The sequence below is a fragment of the Pyrus communis genome, chromosome 11 (assembly GCF_041283825.1).
Source record: "Pyrus communis isolate YQ-2024b chromosome 11, ASM4128382v1, whole genome shotgun sequence".
Taxonomy (NCBI): Eukaryota; Viridiplantae; Streptophyta; class Magnoliopsida; order Rosales; family Rosaceae; genus Pyrus; species Pyrus communis.
Genome location: NC_142575.1, coordinates 29,657,495 through 29,677,324, shown reverse-complemented (window position 1 = coordinate 29,677,324; position 19,830 = coordinate 29,657,495). Strand labels below are relative to the sequence as shown.

At 41.6% G+C, this 19,830-nt stretch overlaps 1 pseudogene across 1 annotated transcript in view; it reads right to left on the bottom strand.

The window, feature by feature from the left end:
* LOC137741887 (putative leucine-rich repeat receptor-like serine/threonine-protein kinase At3g14840) overlaps positions 1 to 19,197 on the bottom strand; it is a 34,652-nt pseudogene extending 15,455 nt beyond the window's left edge. The window contains exons 1-15 of the transcript XR_015953601.1: positions 19,115 to 19,197; positions 18,892 to 18,960; positions 13,259 to 13,330; positions 13,084 to 13,155; positions 12,865 to 12,936; positions 12,678 to 12,749; positions 12,519 to 12,590; positions 12,353 to 12,433; positions 12,208 to 12,279; positions 10,369 to 10,440; positions 9,962 to 10,018; positions 9,698 to 9,757; positions 9,579 to 9,614; positions 9,400 to 9,440; positions 8,908 to 9,296 (exon numbers count right to left, since the gene is read on the bottom strand). The product of XR_015953601.1 is annotated as a putative leucine-rich repeat receptor-like serine/threonine-protein kinase At3g14840 (transcript). The remainder of the gene's footprint in view (positions 1 to 8,907; positions 9,297 to 9,399; positions 9,441 to 9,578; positions 9,615 to 9,697; positions 9,758 to 9,961; positions 10,019 to 10,368; positions 10,441 to 12,207; positions 12,280 to 12,352; positions 12,434 to 12,518; positions 12,591 to 12,677; positions 12,750 to 12,864; positions 12,937 to 13,083; positions 13,156 to 13,258; positions 13,331 to 18,891; positions 18,961 to 19,114) is intronic.
* Positions 19,198 to 19,830: the final 633 nt, after the last annotated feature.

The following is a 19,830-nucleotide window of genomic DNA, read 5'->3' as shown; positions in this document are numbered from 1 at the left end:
ATAATTCATTTTGGTATGACACATAATTCGTGGCATGGACCCTCGTTCTCTGGTCGTGTTTCCCATCGGTGTTATCGAGATATCGTAAAATCATCTTTCTCCAATCGTCTGGTAGTGTCTCGACGACACATACTTCTACGGGGTTTCTCCATTCCAGTAACGATGGTAATGACATCATCTTCGTGCGTATCACGTGATTGCGTTGGAGAATTTGCTGATTGACCAAGGTTGGGTATGATCGCAAGACTGTGGGTGTTACCCGGCTTAGCTTGCCCCCCCATGAGTTGTACTCCGGAGGCGATTTGGGCAAGTTTGTCGGCGTCCGTGTTCTGAATACGCGAAATATGCTCAAATGTGATCCGTTCAAACGACTCGGCTAAATAGGTGGCGACCATGTGATAGGGCGCCAAAGTACAACTCATGCAACGGAACACGCCGTTGAGTTGGTTAATCACTAGTTCAGAATCACCGAGGACGAGAACGTGGGATGCTTGTAAATCATGTAAGACTTGGAGGCCGATGATAAGAGCTTCATACTCAGCTTGATTATTTGGACAGCTGAAATCCAACTTGAGAGAGAAATACCAGCGGTAGTGGTCGGGTGATTGAATGGCAATACCAACACCAGCCGAGGTTGAAGTACTGGAACCATCGAAATGCATAGTCCAGTGGTTGTCGCGTGTTGTGATTAAGCTGATTTCGACGTTGCTGCCCCCAAAACCATAAGGAGAAGGGTGTTGGGCCAAAAAATCGACGAGAGCTTGGCCTTTGACGGCCTTTTGGGGTACGTACTGTAGACTGAACTCGGATAAAGCTAGTGTCCATTTCCCAATTCGACCTTTGACGATAGGCCGAGTGAGCATGTAACGAATCATATCTGTTTAGGCAATGACCTGTATAATAGATGGGAGCATGTAGTGCCGAAGTTTTGATGCGGTGAAAAACAAAGCTAAGCAAAGTTTTTCGACGGGTGAATAGTTGAGCTCTGGTGAATTTAGATTATGGCTGAGATAAAAGATAGCTTATTCATGCCCAACATTATTATCTTGCGCGAGGAGACAACCAATGAATTCAGTGGCTGCCAAAATGTACAGTTTGAGAGGTTTACCGTGACAAGGTGGAACTAGTACGGGTGGTGTGGAAAGGGACACCTTGATTTGTGCAAATGCCGTTTGATGTTCTTCGCACCATTTAAACTTGTTTGAATTCTTAAGTTTGAAGAGCGTAGAGAATGCTTTCATTTTGCCTGCCGAATTAGCGATGAAGCGGCAGAGAAAATTTATCTTCCCGAGCAATGACTGGAGTTGCTTTTTGTTGTCGAGGGTGGAGTGTTAATGATTGCGCAAGCTTTATTTTCGACGACTTCAATGCCGCGATGGTGCACCAAAAACCCTAAAAAATTACCAGCCGATACACCAAAGGCGCACTTAGCCGGGTTCATTTTTAGATTATTCTTGTGTATGTGGAGGAACGCTTGCCGAAGATCATCCAGGTGCGTTAGGCGGATTTATGATTTCACCACCACATCATCGATATTAACTTCTACGATTGTACCGATCAAGTCGTGGAATATCGTATTCATGGCTCGTTGGTATGTGGTGCCGGCGTTTTTGAGGCCGAATGGCATGATAACCCATTCGTAGGTACCGAGTGCCCCTGGGTAGCGGAAGGTGGTCTTGTGGACATCGGCTTCAGAGATAAAGATCTGGTTGTAACTGGCATGGCCGTCCATGAAGGACAGCAGTTCATGATTGGCTGCGGCATCAATTAGCAAGTCTGAGATTGGCATTGTGTAGTCATCCTTGGGAGTGGCCAGATTTAAATTACGAAAATCGATGCAAATGCGGAGGGCTCCACTTTTCTTTAACACCGGGACGATATTGGCCAACCATTCGAGGTACAGAGCGGTCCGAATAAACCCGGCTTTTAGAAGCTGAACTAATTCATCCTTTATGCCAAGTTGTACTTCGATCGAGAACTGGCTTAGGGGTTGTCAAAAAGGCTTACACCCGTCCTTGATGCGTAACTCATGTTCGACGACGTTTCGGTCAAGGCCTGACATCTTATGATAATTCCACGCGAAACAATCTTTAAACTCATGAAGCAATTTACAAAGCTCGACCTTCATAGAAGGTGGTAGTAACGCGTTGATAAACAATAGTCGAGGATCATCGGCTGTGCCAACATTGATTTCTTCCAATGGGTCTTTAACCTGGGGCCGATTATCTTCGAGTTCAGCCGGTGCGGCCTAAACTTTGTCGAAAGATAGAACGGGGCCGTTATCCGCTTCGGCCAAAAATTCGATCAAGTTTATGCTGGAATGTGGTTGCTTGGCAATGGCGTACCAATGGGCCAGCAGACGTTCCATGGTCGACAAAACCGCGGCCAGATGCCTTTCTTGTTTGGTGGCGTCAATCATCGGCATCAGTAATTAAATCTGCGAAGCCGAGTCTCACCGAATCCTGTTGGATAGTCTCAGCACCTACCTCGATAGCTTTCTGTACCGAAATTCTGGTCAGCCATCCATCCTCATTAAGACCCTGAAGGGTGATATAGCCGACGTAATCGTCGTAATAGCGAGCCTGAATCATGTTGGTCTCAAATGGCTGATTATCGGCTGGGTGCACTACGACCGATTTGCCGTCCCAAAAGATAAGAACTTGGTATAGTGATGAAGAAATGCAATTGGTTTGGTGGATCCAATCGCAGCCGAGCAATGCATTATAGTCAGTCTTAGAGTCAATTATAAAGAATGCTGTCATGTGGTGAAGACCGGCAACGCTGACTTCCAACAGAAGCACTCATTTGGTCTGAGACTTGTCACCGATGAGGCTGCTAATCTTTATCCCTGACGGGATAAGCTCGTCATCAGAACGGCGTAATGCCTTCATGACGGACATCGGCATGATGTTGACTGTGGCTTCACAGTCGACAAACACCTTAGAAATGGGAAATCCTTCAATATGAGCTGTGACGTATAACGGCTTTAGATGTTGGAGATTAATCGAGGGGGAACGGGGAAATAGTTCGGCCAGGGCTTCCTTAAGGTTGTCGCCTTTTCAGACTTCCCCATCGTCATCATTAGCGACAAAATCCACTTGTGTTGCTTCTTCGGCAACTACGTCCCCATCCAAGAAATTTGACTGGTGGGTGCTTGGTTGGAACTCAGCCGGTAGGACATGGACCATACTGATCTCCATATGTTCGAGGACCGAGGAACCCATCGAGTCATGGTCGTCATTTTCCAAAGAAGTAAACATAGTATCAGTCGTTGGAGCGTCTTCAATTGGACTTTTTAGTGCCTCGACATGAACCTACTCCTGAAGCGTATGGACCGAATCTATCTTATTCTGGTTATCTTCCTCGAACGCGTTTACTGTCGAAGACTTATTTCGTTCTTGTAGTACTTTACGGGCTCGTTCTTCGTAGGCGATGCGGGCGTTCCTTGTGTCTAGATACGTGTCTAAATGCACCACTCGGTTTTCCTCATTTGCCGTAAGGCCGAAAAGAGATACAGCCGAGAAAATTTCGAAATGATATCGCAAATGCTGAAGGTCTTCGAGTGAAAAAGGTAATTTGGCGGTGTCGATATCTGTGTAGGGATCGACCTCAAAGCCGAGGACCCAAGCCTCCCGTATATGCTGGAACCTAGCTTTCATTGCTGGGTCGGAAGTTTTTTGGATAATTTGCTCAGCATCAGGGCAAGTTAGTGTTAGGTCGAGTGCTTCCTGACATGCCTTGGGTAGTCCGTACAAGTCATTGGCGGAATATTTCTTATGAAACTCCTGCATGTACTCCAAGGATTCACCGAGGAATGGAGGGTACAGATTGCGCTGTACCTTAACTAACGGTTCTAGCGGTGGTAGCAGAGAAAGTTTCCTTTTGGCCTCTTGTCTAAAATGCTCGAGACGAGCTCTCGTCTCCCCAGGCCGAAGAAGAAGCTTGATGTGTTTCTGGGACTCTTCAATGGTGGTCTCAAAGTCACGAGCAGCTGCCTTTTTCCCTTCAAGTAATTCGGTCATGATAGTCGGGGTCGACCGATCGTCAACGCTTCCTACGGCCTCTTTTGGCTGCCACAGGGTAGCAGAGTTGGCTTGCGTTTCTTGTCGTGGAGCCATGCAATCTATCCGCTGGCGACAACGTTTTTGAGATTTAGACAACGCCGTATATGGGTCGGTTGGAGAATTGTAATTGTACCAACGTCGGTCTCGTGGCCTGGGCGGTTTGAAAGTTGACGAGCCCGAACTACTGGCATTGCGCGGGTAATAATCTTCATTATAGAATGGTGCGTTAAAGTCAAGACGCCGCCTGACCGGGGCTTAGTCTTTTGTTTGTACCTGTGGGCCGAGTCTCTCAAACACTTGGCATCGTGGACCGTTACTGAGTTCTTTTGGCGATTTTGTAAAAGTCGTGGATGGTGGGCCTAAAGTTGGTGCCGAAGATGTCTTCTTTTTAGGTTTAATTGGTGTTTTACAATGGTCGCATAAAACCATTGATTCATGAGTTTCTTCGGAACTCGAACCTGACATAGGTTCATCGATGGCCGGCCCTGAGGGCTCCGTAGGTGGTGCATTTGAAAATAAATAAATCTTCAGTCTTGGTTGACCATTCTGCTTACAGACATGCTGCATCGGGACGTATTCGGCCTTCCCTTTTCCTTTGTTTTTAGGGAGATGAGCATCCACCATACCAATTGTTGTTGAGGGGAAGGGATTGACGTCGACCGCAATCTGTTTCTCCGGGAATTTTAGCTTTCCTTTCTCGATCTAATTTTGAATCGTGTCTCGGAATACAACGCAATTTTTGGTGGCATGCTTGTTGGAATTATGATACTTGCAATATGTTTTGCCCTTCAATTCTTCGGCCTTAGGGACGTTGTGTCCTGGCCGAAGTTTGATGATTTTTGCTACCAACAATTGGTCGAAAATTGCATCGGCCTTGGTGATATCGAAAGTGTAAACTTTCGATGTTTTACTCATCTCTTCGGCGGCCGAGCGGGTCTTGGCGTCTTTGGGACTAACTTGAGCTAATGCCTTGCAAACGTAAGGTTTATCTATCACTATCTCGGCCGCATCCACACTGGCCTACTGGGTGTCCTCGCTTTCGGCGAATGCATACCTAACCATAGGATTCTTATATAATGTTCCCTGGGATGGTGACTTTGATATCTTCTCTTCTCGGAGCAAATAATCATACTACTCAACGTGTTGAGCAAGTTCATACATATCTCGAATATTTGCCCCCAGAAACTTCTTTTTGTATTCCACGTCCAAGCCGTTTAGGGCAATTTTGACGAATTCAACTTCAGGGAGAGGTACTCGGCACCAATTCCTGGCCGACTTGAACCTTGTTAAGTATTCCATTGGGGATTCGTCGGACGCTTGAGCCATCCTAGCCAACGATGAGACGAACATTTCCATCCTTGGTCGATAAAATTGTTCATGGAATTTCTCGACCAATTCCTCCTAACTCTAGACGGAGTTTGGTGAGAGATTAATGTACCAAGCGAAAGCTGACCCTGTCAATGAAAAGTTGAATAGCCGTAGTTTATGAAAGTCACTATTGACGTCTCCACATTGCGCCGTGAACCGAGCCACATGTTTTAACGAGGATAAAGATGATTCTCCGGCGAACAGATTGAAATCGGGGATCTTGAAGCCTCGCGGGTATTCTAACATTTCTTCAAAAGCTGGGTATGGGTGGATGAATTTTGGGAACTTTGGCCCCTTTTTTAGGGCCGAGTCGATCATTCTTTTGACCTCAGTCACATTGACGAATGCTGCTTCTTCTCCCTGGCTTGGTCTGTCAGATTTAGTGCCTGATCCGCCTCTTTTCTCTAAGTTAATTGGTTGTAGCCGAGCGAACCCTTTCTCGGCTTGTCGTACTTGTAGCCTCGGGCGGCACAACAATGATCGAATTTTTCGCCTGATGCAAATCCTGCCCAAGGCCTTGCACTCGTAAGTTAGTTGTTGACTTTCCCATGATTGTTTTCTTTTTTACGGACCGTGTCTCAATGGTCATGAACTCCGAAGGTCTTAGCACAATGTCCCACTGGGCGTGCCAAAATGTTGACTCTAAAAATTACAAAACCTACGTGGTGCGCATGCCGAGTAACTAATAAGCTAATTATGTCATTCGATTGAATGCAGGGCATGCCAACTCGTCGGCCGAGCCCGACCGACGAGTAAAATTCGTTGATGTCGCATTGAGCGCATTGTTGACTTCTTTATCTTGCGACTGCGACCGAGGAAGGAACACTCTCGGTCTTTGGGTTCTAGAGCCTGAAGACAAGGCTGCTGGTTCTGCGAAGTTCACAAATCGTCAGCGCCCGATTCGGTCACCGTGATTATATTCGTAAAAGTATAAGCATGTCGAATCGATACCAGACTATACGGACACAAATATTCAAAGATGATGTATGTCTTGATGGTGAACGTGGTTCGACCGTCAGAATGCTGAACTCTAAAACTCACTTGTGAATAACCAATCATAAAATCACTCGGCGTCCAGTACAACGAATGTCGTAACTCGTAACACCTTACTTCGCCGAGAGGGTTGATAAGATGACCTCTGCCAATAAGGATTCGAAAACCCTTCTCGGCTGAGACTTGGATAGGTAACCAGTCAACCTCGACGTAGTGCTGAAGGTGTGTCGGCGGAAAAAAGAAAAAGAAAAATCTCAAAATGTTTGAGAGGTTTTGCCCAGGGCAATTGTATGTTGAATTGAAGCTCCTTCATTGTTGCATGATTTCTTGTATTTATAGCACCAACTCCTTGAGATCGAATTAAACCCCTATCTGGATTGGGAGTCCTTGCTCCGTTCCAACTTTGCTTCAAACAACCCTACTCCCATTAGGACTTTGAACTCACCCCCCCTTCGGGGCTTTATTCATTGCTGGTCGAGAATCCTACTTGCACCAGGACTTCCTCGACTGTCTTTGCTTATCTGGACTACTCCTTCTTGCGATAAGACTCGACCATCCCTGCTAAATGGCCTAGAATCATCAAGTAGCCTATAGCATTTTGACACAGCTTTGGGCCGAGCACAAACCTACACTCAGCCCAACAATATTATTTTGAGCCCAAACAATACTACTATTTTGAGCCCAAACAATACTACAACTACCTTGTTCTCTTCCAAGTATTTTTAAGTGTTTTTATCCCTACTTTTGCAGGTGGTAAAATCCCTATCAGACTACAAGGAAACATTCGCTCCAGTTGCCAAGATGAACATTGTGAGGGTGTTATTGTCTGTTGCTGTGAATAAGGATGGGCTTTATACCAAATGGATGTGAAAAATGCATTCTTACATGGTGACCTTGAAGAAGAGGTTTACATGAAACTTCCACCAAGACATCCTCAATACAAAGAGCCTGGCATGGTGTGGAGATTGCACAAATCCATTTATAGATTAAAACAATTCCCAAGAGCCTGGTATGCCAAGCTCAGCTCGGTTTTTTAAGAAGTTGGTTTTCAAATAAGTCATGCAGACTCATCCATGTTTGTTCGAACAGGAGTGGTTGGCAAACTTGTTGTGTTGATCTATGTTGATGACTTAATAATCATTGGGGACAATGCTGATGAAATCGCAAACCTCAAGGTCTCTTTACAACAAAAGTTCTCCATCAAAGATCTTGGAAGGTTAAAATATTTTCTGGGGATAGAAATGGCCTCATCAAGTTAAGGGCTATTTCTTAACCAAAGGAAATATATCCTCGATCTTCTCACAGAATCAAACATGAAGGATGCCAAGCCAGTTCAAACTCCCCTTGACAGCAAACTCAAGCTCAACTTGGAAGGCAAACCTCTACCTAATATCGGTTACTACCAACGGGTTGTTGGTAAGTTAATTTATTTAGCTAGTCAATTCATGCATGCACCTACAATAGAACACTTCAACCTCGTTAAGAGAGTACTTCGATATTTCAAAGGATCGATTGGAAGAGGAATTCGCATGAAGAGGAATGATAACACTCAAGTTATTGGTTACTGTGATGCTGATTGGGCAGGAAACCAAATAGATCGAAAGTCTACCTCAGGTTATTTCACGTTTGTGGGAGGAAATCTGGTAACATGGAAGAGTAAAAAGCAAAGTGTCATTGTAAGATCGAGTGCAGAAGTTGAGTATAGATCGATGGCATCCATAACATGTGAATTAATATGGCTTAAGGGTCTATTGAGTGATTTGGGGTTTCAAACAAAGCAACCTATGTCAATGTACTGTGATAATCAAGCTGGAATGCACATAGCTTCCAATCCAGTGTTCTACGAACGAACAAAACATATTGAGGTTGATTGCCACTATGTCCGTGCTCAAGTGCAAACTCAAGTGATTCAAACTCTCTACACAAGAAGTGCTGATCAGTTAGCTGACATTTTCACCAAACCATTACCTCCAAATCAGTTTAAGCGTCTTCTATCCAAGCTTGATTCCATCAACATTCTGGACCTAGCTTAAAGGGGAGTGTCTAGAGTGGGTATTCCATATGCCATCAGTATCAGTCATATACAACATCAATCACCCTATATTGGCTAATAAAAGTCAAGAGTGGGTATCCGGAGCCATTGGTTAGGTGGATGATTAGGGTGTAGTTGTAACCTTACTTCTAGTTAGATCTTGTATCTTCTTTCCCATACTTCTAGGGTGGTTAGAAACTTTTTGCCTTACCTTCTTTCTGCTCTCTGTTTTATGGAGCTGCCGTGTAGGAGTGATTCAAGGGTGATCAGTGTGTTGATCACACCTTACCCTATATATCTTGTATTCTTGTGTTGTTGTTTCTCTATGAAAGATAATACAAACAAACACTTAAAAACTCAACAACATTCAAATCAACCAAAATATAAACAATGCTTGTTGAAAATTAGAATAATTCAATGGTATACATGGCAGTGGATGCGATTAGTTACCTGAATGTAAATATCGAATATGCGCCTTCCCAAGCTTTTATGTGTTCTGCCATTTCTAAACATTATCTCTACAAAATGGAGGTTTACAGTGTAGTTTCCATTTCCCAGACAAAACCCAAAATAAGTTAGAGAGATGGGAGAAAGGCGTGCATTCATGTACAGTTGAGGATTGGGCATATAGAGTCTAGTTTTATTATTAGCTATAAGGGTGTCCGTAGTTTGGTCGTCATCAGTGAAGTAACCAGTGTTGCTTAATGCCCAATTTGTTGTGCTCTGGTAAACTGATGAAGGTCCAGCTGAATCAGTGTCACCATCATATGATGTATTTGTCTCTCCAAGGACAGTAAATTCTTTCCCACCACAATTTATACGGAGAGAGTAGTACAAATCTATGAGAAAAGAAAGTGGAGATTAGTAGGAGTTGAGGAGGAAAACTAAAAAAGAATGAACCGAAAAGAGAAAGGTAATCATTTGTGTAGAAACTCGGCCTACATGGTAGACATTGTGCAGTTCTGAAACATGAAACAATTCTCCTGATAGAGTGATTCAGAGTACAGAAAATGTCAGCATTCATAAATGAGAAGAAGTTGGAAAAAATAGTACAGAATACATCGTTGGAAACCGAAGTAAATTTATCGGTGCATGCTTTGAGGCGATTAATTTGAACTTACGAACTATTGTCCTTTGACGAGCTTGCAAACAAGTTCCTGCAGAAATTAGCAAACATGAAAAGTTAAGCTTGCACCACAAGACACAAACAGAAACTTCAAGCTAATGAAAACATTCTTACATGCCGCCTGGTGGTAGACAACCTCCATCCCCTATGGTGAGGTTGTTATTTGAAAGATCACTGCACAAAAAGAGCTATGATGCAAATTGTTTTCCATATGTAGTAAGTGAATACAAAAGGAAATAAGGGTAAGCAGAAAGAGGTAGGCATTAACATGGCTGGAATGAAGTTTTTATATCATAGTTTTATATCTATTTTAGTAAAAAAACAGCATAAATTTCGTTACTAAGAAACTAAAAAGTAGCATTTGGAAGAGAAGCTTACCCGGCGTCTTTTGGCCAGGTAGGTACGGGTTCAGTCAGCAAGTTTCCAGTTAAGAATCTAAAAATAATGAATACATAAAACTCCGTAAAGAATATAGTGTTTGTTCTTAGGAACTTCTTCGTAAAGGTTTGAAAATTTGAGTCTGCCAACTCTGAGTGAATTAGATCAGTACTTCCATCTGAAAGACACATCTAAGGGTGATCACCTTATGTCACTTAATTACATGAGTAGTAATGACTCTAATGAATAAAATAAATTTTATTGCAGTATAACCCGTGACTCAAAATTATAGTAATCGTGATTGGAAATACTTCCAGCATGTCAGGCTGGGGTGTAACAAAACCATTGAAGAACGTCTGCGTGAATTTCATATAAGAAAGACTAGATTAGTTATTCCTATCGCTTACATATAATCCACTTTTGCTAGACTAGCAAAGCTGCTTGGAATTTCTCCTGTCAGCTTGTTAAAGCTGAGGTCTCTGCACAAACAAATAGCAAATGCAGTTTAGATATGCTCTCTGCGGAGAGGGAAATGTCATCTGAAAGAGACACTAGTAAAAAAAACACTTTGCGCGACGTACGTACATTCGTCGTGCAAAGTCAAAAATCGTTGCCTAAGAGTTTGCGCGACGCAACCTTCGTCGCGCGCCAACCGTTGCGCCAAGACAGTGACGGTAGGGTTTGCGCGACGAAGAAATAACATGCGTCGCGCAAAGTGGCTTTGCGCGACGCACGGCCTACGTCGTGCAAAACCACTTTGCGCGACGTGCGTTCTACGTCGTGCAAAGTCACTTTGCGCGACGCGCGTCCTACGTCGTGCAAAGCCTCTTTGCGCGACGTGCGTGCGTCGTGCAAAGTGGCTTAGTTGCTTTGCCCCGCTTTGCGAGACGTAGGGACACGCGTCGCGCAAAGCCACTTTGCGCGACGTAGCTTACTTCTTCGTCGCGCAAACCTTTTTTTTTTTTTTGGCAAAAATATTTTTTATTTACTTTTTAATAAATATTGTAATTAAATTCTAAACAATAATTAATAAACCAAGAAAAATTATTTAATTATTTAAAATATATGAAAATGTACATACAAGATGTTCGAACAAAAATAGAAAAAACTACAATAACTATCTTCTAGGTTTGATACATCAAGCTACTGGGTATCGGCTGGGCAAAAAGTGGCTAGGAGGTCAAAGATGGAGCAAGATCAAGTGATGGCATCAGGATTTGAAGACTGGACATCGAGATTTTGCTTCATAGTTAGCCTGCTAAGCTCCAAGGCATCAAGTAACTGCAAGAAATTGTGAAGATCAAATATCCTACACAACAATGCTTATTATATGAAAAGAAAGATAACTACTTTTTCCATCAATGCTCCACCAATCAACATTATGCAAATTTTTCAAATAATCTTTTATAGATGGTGAAAAGAATTCTGCTGCACTCTTCAATTATTCATTCATAGTTGCGGATGGTAAACGTCTAAAAGAAAATTTTGCTACAACAACATGTAATCCTCTATAGTTTGGTTTCCAAAAATAATACCGTAGAATCCGATACCTATTTCTGCTTTCAAAAACAACCCGGGAGGTGTTCATGCAAATAATCCTACTACAATGTTATATTTTTAAGAAAATTACCTATTTTTTACATTTTTCCAAATCGATAAAATTTTTGTTTCCCATCAAAGAAAGAAGTAATTAAGAACTCCTTACCTTCTCTTTCGGAATACCAACAGCAGACGCGACGTACTCCGCGTTATTGCTTTTGTCCCCAGGTAGCATGTATACATCGATCCCTTGCTTCGATAAAGATTTAACAACTTGTCCAGCATCTACCCTTATCTGATCCTCAAAATAAATGAGACCGGCAAGAGTACTATCAATGCCAACATATACAATAGATTGACTCGTATGGGCTTCTACTTCTTCAAATGGGTAACTCCATGCCTGCATATATTTAGTTTTTCAATGGGACCTCAATACATGATCCAAGATTAAATTATTTGTCATATTCAGAAGGAAAAAAAAAAAACAAAAGATATCTTATTTGGAAGATGAAAACAACTAAGCCTTTGGTTCCCAAAATTAATTTCCATGGTAAGCTAAATAATCCTCTTAATAAATACAGAAACTTAATGTCCCTCCAACATCGTCTAAGTCACTTTAATAATCCTTAAGTTAGTAGAATCACATCTAGAAGAAATTTTTTTATCTGAAGTCAGAAAAAAATAGGGACAAATACATTTGTACTTACAAAGTTTCCAATTTAGCCATTTGCCCAAGATTTGGAGCTAGCCGTCCAACAAGGTTGCAACTGCACAACATCCTGCAACAGAAACACCAAAGCTTTGAGTTTATAGAAGACTTCCGGTACAGACGGAAGTTTTGTGTCATGGAACCATTAACTCAGTGTCTTCATGTTTTTCATCTTATCGAGCGAAGGAATGGGTGATTTAGGTCCACTCAAGTCAGTGATTCTCCTGCATGTTAAAATTGACTATGAACATAAACTTCGCATATTTGCTAATCGTTTTGTATCTATAAATAAAGACGAGATATACTAACAAGTAAGTTAAGCTTGTCAAAAGAGAAATGCCAGAAGGAATTGGCCCTGCCAAACCGCTAGCTTGAATCAATCTATTTCAACGAGTCATAACATATTAATTAGTGATAATATTCAGAATCAAATAGCAGAAAGGTGACACACAAAAGAAAAACACTCACAGTTTTTTAAGACTTGTCCAGTTCTCAATAAAATCAGGTATCTGCTCGGAAAAGTGACTGTCACTAACCCGACTGCATAATAATTGGAAAAGGGAAAATACTACCAGTTAGTATCGGAAAGCAGTAAAAAGAAAAAAGTGTTAAGTGCTCAGTAAACCATTAAGAAGAAACTACCAAAAAAGCTTACCAGTCCTTTATTTTGGTAAGCATTGCAAATGTTTCTGGCAACTCCCCAGTAAAGTTGTTTGAGGAAAGTAGCCTAATTATGAAACAGATATAATAATATATCAATGATAAAGAAGTAGATGATTTACTGGTGAAAACATCCAGAATTTGTCTACAAGAAAGAAAATTCCAAATAAACCAAATACTTTTTAACACGGTAAAATTTGAATAGGACTCTTACATTCTTTCTATGTTGGCCCAAGATCCAAGCTCCTGAGGGAGACTTCCAGAGAAATTATTGAAACTGATGTCCCTATACAAACAAATTCAATTCCATTGATTAGAAAAAACATCATTAAGGATCTCCATAGAAACAAATGGGATAAGCAAGAAACAAATGCGCAATCAACACTGACAAACTCTTCAGGGTGGTGATGTCTCCGAGCTCTTTGGGGATAGAACCTGTCAAACGATTTCCAAAAAGGGTTCTGCATCAAAAACTATAGTCCTATGATCACTTTTATCAAGCAAGAGGCTCAATAACATTAACATGTTCATCCTTACGAAGGCAATGAACCCCGTGTGTTCGATTCAATATTTATGATTCAAGCACCCCATGACCACGTAAGCTCATTATCATGAACAAAACCCAATGTAGTAAATTCATAGTTTAAGAAAGAAATAGCTGAAGAACATTGGAGTGACCAAATAAAGTAACAAGAACATGACATGAGCATCAAACACAAAAATGTATGTAGTGTGAGAGAAGACAGTGTAAGAATATAAAGAATGGTTAGGATCATGCCAAGTGTTATAAGATTGTATTCTTTAGTTAGTTAGTTAGAGTTGTTATTTCCAGTATATACATACACCAATGTAATAGCTTGGATAATAAGAAAACAATATATCTGAAATCTCTTTCTCTCTCTTCAACCTTCTCTCGTCTTCAATCTCTCTCTAGTTCTTGAAACCCTAGCTATAGTTCTTGATCTTTCTACGTTAACATGGTATCATTCGCTCTTGCTGCTCACGCTGCTTCCTCCGATCTTCTGGCTGCTTCCGCTTATCTTCTCTCTCTGTGAATCTTGCTGTCTTCTTGGCAGACTTCTGGTATTTTTCGTTTTCTGTAAGTCCGAGGGTTTCTGGATTTCTTCATCTTCTTCTTTTTGTGTTTCTCTAATTGTGCACGTAAGGTGTTTGTGCTATTTCCTCTATCTTGTTGTTCATCTTTCTTCTGCAAACATGGTGACTGCGTCGCAGTTGCAAATTCTACAATCTCCGATTACTAGTCTGATTTCTACAATCTCTACATCTGTGAATGTTAAGCTTGACGAGTCTAATTACTTGAATTGGCATTTTCAAATGCAATTGTTGCTTGAGGGTCACGGTATCATGGGGTTTGTTGATGGATCGCATGTCTGTCCACCTCGATATGTGACTTGTGCTGATACGTCTGAAAGCTCTGCAACTTCTTCTCCTCCATCTGAGGATGAAGCCTATATTGTTTGGAAAATGCATGATCGTGCTCTAATGCAGCTGATCACTACTACTTTATCACCAGTTGCAATTTCTTGTGCGATTGGTAGCACTAGTGCTTGTGTTTTGTGGAATCGGTTGAAAGAACAGTTTTCAGCGGTTTCGCGGACTGGTATTTTTCAGCTTAAGTCTAATCTTCAGACTATTCGAAAGGGTTCTGACTCGGTGTCTCAATACATGCAACGTATAAAGGAGGCTCGGGATTATTTGTCTGCTGCTGGAGTCACCTTTAATGATGAGGATATTGTTATTCTCGCTCTTAATGGGCTACCCTCCGAGTACAATATTTTTCGAAGTGTGATAAGGGGACGTGAGCATGTCATATCTCTCCAAGAATTTCGTGTGCAACTGCTTGCTGAGGAACTGATTGTGGATAGTACTGTGAATTCTCAATTCATGACAGCCATGATTGCTGATCATTCTAGCCCTAAACCTCCTACAGGCCTGTCTCCGTCTGGAAGCCCTAATCTTGGGTTTTCTTCACATAATCTTGGTTCTAATGGTGGTTATTCTGGACCTCCAGGCGGGTATAAATCAGCTAATAACAACAGGAAGGGTAAAGGGAAGTTTAATCACAGCTATCGGTATCCTAATCCTACTTCGCGACCACAGTTTTTCAATAATGTTTCTAATTTGCCTCATGGTTCCTCTGGAGTGCTTGGTCCTCATCCACCATCGTTTTTTGGTCAGCTTGTTTCTCCACAAGTTCCTTGTCAGTTGTGCAATACCTTTGGTCACACAGCTCCATTTTGTACTTCAAAACAAATGGATCGACAGGGCTGTCATATTTGTGGTAAAGCTAATCATTCCACTTGGTATTGTTTTTTCAATGACAAAGGGCCTAACTATGGTGGTCCTCATCATTCTCAATCACATGCTCGTGCATATGTTCCTTCTGCACCAGCATTCCCTACTCCGTCTCATATGCAAGCCCTGCACACCTCTAGCTCTCAAGCATCTCCAGGTTCCCAACCACCAGTTTGGATCACTGACTCGGGTGCTACAAATCATATGATGGCTGATCTTAGTAACCTGACTTTGGCATCTCTTTATCCTACCAATGAAACAGTGCAAACAACTAATGGTGAAGGTTTGCAAATTACTCGTATTGGTAGTTCTGTTATTCGAACTCCTGTGCAACCTCTTAAACTTAATTCAGTTCTCTATGTTCCTAGACTTTCCAACAACTTGTTATCCGTTCACAGGATCTGTCTCGATAACAATTGTTGGTTAATCTTTGATGCTTATTCTTTCTGGATACAGGCCAAAGCCACAGGGAGGATCTTATACAAAGGGCAATGCAGTAATGGACTTTACCCTCTTTCTTCACTAGCCCCTCATCTCTCATTTCGTCCTCACAGCACTTCTCAAGCTTCTGCATTTCTTGGCCAGCGTGTTGGTTCTAATCTCTGGCATAGTAGGTTAGGACATCCTTCTAATACCATTGTCGATCTTATGTTACATAAGTCCTCCATTTCGTGTAATAAGGATGATATCCCTTTGCTATGTCATGGCTGTTTAAAGGGAAAATTGATGAAACTTCCATTTCAGCCTAGTACTCATACATCTGTAATTCCTTTTGAGGTTATGCATAGTGACCTTTGGGGTCCTTCTCCATGTCCTTCTAGTGATGGTTATCGATATTATGTGACTCTCATTGATAAGTACTCGATACTGTTGGTTGTTTCCTCTTGTCAATAAATCTGATTTCTTTGACATCTTTGTTGCCTTTCATTCATTTGTGCAAACTCAATTTTCTGTGTGTATCAAAACTTTACAATCTGATGGTGGTGGAGAGTATACCAGTGGTAAACTTAGACGTTTTCTTAATAGCACAGGCATTTTACATCATATATCTTGTCCCCATACCCCAGAACAAAATGGATTGGCTGAGAGGAAACATAGACACATTGTCGAAACCACTATCACCTTATTGTAGTCTGCAAAATTACCCTCTACTCTCTGGTCTTTTGCCTGTCAAGCAGTTGTATATCTTATCAATCGTATGCCTACCCCAACCTTGAAAAACTGTTCACCTTTTGAACGATTATTTGGAGTCCCTCCCCTCTTAACACATCTTCGAGTGTTTGGGTGTTCGTGTTTTCCATTGTTGCGACCTTATAATCACACTAAGTTACAACCTAAAACTACTGAGTGTGTATTTCTTGGTTATGCATCAAAGTACAAAGGCTTCATTTGCCTTGATGTCTTAAAGAATAGAGTATACATATCGCGACATGTTGTTTTTTATGAGTCCCGATTTCCTTATCCTTTCTTGGCCATGCCTTCTGCACCCAAGGGTGTCCAGTCTCATGTGTCTCCACCCTCCTCTCCATCTCCTGTTCCTACTTTGGATAATTTACTCGTTCAGCATCCGGTTCCAACCCCATCATCCCCACCTCAGTCTTCCTCGACATCAACTGATGTTCTTACTTCCTTGCCATCCCTCCCACAGTCTCCTGGATCTCTATCATCTCTTCCTGGTCCTATTCCACTGCCCTCATCTGATCATGATTCACCTCAGTCCATTACTGTCCCTACAAGCTCCTCTCCTACACTCCCTGTGGTTCCTGTGGATCCTGATTTTAGAACTGAGCATCTTCAAGTGGTCTTGCCTATTGCCCCACTTAACTTGCATCCTATGCAAACTCGGAGTAAAAATGGTATAATCCAGAAGAAGGTGTTTCTCAGCACGGTTCCTGATTCTAATCTCCTTGATCTCACTCAAGTGGAACCTGCCACTCATAAATCTGCTTTAAAAGTTCCAGTTTGGTTGAGTGTTATGAGAGAAGAGCTTGCTGCTTTGGCGTCTCAACAGACTTGGAGCTTAGTTCATCTACCCCCCCATAAGAACCTAGTTGGGTGTAAATTGGTGTTCAAACTTAAGAAGAATTCTGATGGCTCAATTGCTCGACATAAGGCTCGCCTGGTTACTAAGGGGTTTAGTCAAGAGCCTGGTTTGGATTATGGGGAGACCTTTAGTCCAGTGGTTAAGCCTACCACTGTGCATTTAGTCCTTGCCTTGGCAGCTCATTTCAATTGGTCTCTTCGACAGTTGGATGTCAAGAATGCATTTCTGCATGGGGTCTTGAATGAAGAAGTCTATATGGCTCAACCCCCAGGTTTTGATGATCCTTCTCGACCTGATTTTGTGTGTAAACTGCATAAGTCCCTGTATGGTTTGAAACAGGCTCCTCGTGCCTGGAATGAACGTTTCACAAGTTTTCTTCCCTCTCTCAGATTTCAGTTTACATATTCTGACTCTTCCCTATTTGTCAAGACTGTTGGACGTGATGTTGTTATTCTTTTACTATATGTCGATGACATCATTGTCTTTGGGAGTTCCTCTATCGTTATTACCCAGGTTATTCAATCCTTGACCACTGAGTTTGATATCAAAGACTTGGGCGAGCTTCATTATTTTTTAGGGATTCAGATCACCAAAACTTCTCAAGGTTTATTTTTGTCCCAGACAAAGTATATACAGGATCTCTTGGAGAAAGTTGAGATGGTTGACTGTAAGGCTTGTGATACCCCTTGCTTGCCCTACAACAGACTTCTTAAAGATGATGGTACCTCTTATAACCATCCTACTGCATATCGGAGCATCGTTGGTGCCTTGCAATATCTTACCTTTACTCGCCCCGATATTGCCTTCTCCGTTCATCAGGTCTGTCAATTTATGCAGTCTCCCATGGTGTCTCACTTCACAGCAGTTAAACGTATCTTGAGGTATCTCAAGGGTACGTTATCTGTTGGTATTTCCTATACTCGGGGTGAGTTATCATTGAAGGCGTTCAGTGATGCAGATTGGGCAGGAGACCCAAATGATCGACGTTCCACTACTGGCATGGTTGTGTTTCTGGGCAGCAATCCCATCTCGTGGTCTTCTAAGAAACAAACTATAGTCTCTCGCTCCTCTACCGAGGTTGAGTATCGTGCTATGTCGACCACATCTGCTGAACTTGACTGGATTCAGCAATTGCTGAAGTTTATGCACATTAGCCCTACTCCTGCTCCTGTCCTATTCTGTGATAATCTCTCTGCTATTGCCCTATCGTTCAACCCTGTTCAACATCAACGGACAAAGCATATCAAGATTGACGTGCACTTTGTGCGAGAACGGGTTGCTCAGAAACAGCTTCTTGTTCAGTTTGTGTCATCCCGCGAACAGTTTGCTGACATTCTCACCAAGGGTCTCAGTAGTCCTCTATTTCGCTCTCATTGCTTCAACCTCATGCTTGGTCTTCCTCACCATGAGTTTGCGGGGGAATGTAAAAATATAAAGAATGGTTAGGATCATGCCAAGTGTTATAAGATTGTATTCTTTAGTTAGTTAGTTAGAGTTGTTATTTCCAGTATATACATACACCAATGTAATAGCTTGGATAATAAGAAAACAATATATCTGAAATCTCTTTCTCTCTCTTCAACCTTCTCTCGTCTTCAATCTCTTTCTAGTTCTTGAAACCCTAGCTATAGTTCTTGATCTTTCTACGTTAACAGACAGTACATGTTCACAAGTGGAAAAGAGCTCCATTCTGGAGGGATGGTACCACTCAGGTAGTTGCGAGTGAGGTCGCTGAAGGAGAAAGAAAGAAACCAGTTATTGTCTCATTGACAACGGACATAAAGGTAAGCTATATATGAAATTAGAATAAACCAAATACACGGCATAAAGTTATTTTCTTTTTACTTTAAATAATGTAAACTTGGAGGGGTAAAAATGTGCTTACATTTCTGGAAGATAGGTGAGATTTACCATCTCTAGTGGGAGTGTTCCTTGCAGATCTTGGGAATTTAGAATTCTGTGTTTCATTGGAAAACAGGGTTTCAAAGATTAGTTGCAAATTAACAAATATCCATTACGCATTTATCCTATGACTAAAAGGAAAAGCTGCCACATAAATGAGACCAAAAAGGTAAAACACTAACTTATCACAGAAAATACTTACTTAAACAGGCAAAACACTAACTTATTACATAAAATACTTACCTTTGGTCAAGGAATTAAATAGGAAGAAGGAACTGGTTTTCTTACTTTAAAATCGAAGGAAAATGTCCAATGTTCTTTAGAAAGAATAAAACTTAAGGAATTAAACAAATGGTAAATGTGTATTTGTTACAAGCACATTGTGAATCATTATTTCGTTGACTTTGTAACGAATAACTAGGTCGATACAGAGTTGGTTGTGTATAAGAAGTATGCAAGAATCATGGCCCCACCTTCTAATCTTCACCGACATGGAGAGAATTTGGTATGTCGCCTCAATAAATCGCTTTATGATTTAAAGTAAGTCCTTCGACAATGGTTTTTCAAGTCTTCGCAAGCTATTAGGTTTGCTGATTATGTTCAATCCAAAGCGATAGATTATTCGCTTTTCACTAAACTATTGCCCTCCTTATTTATGGTGACGATATTTTGATTACAGGAAACGATTCAACTGCAATT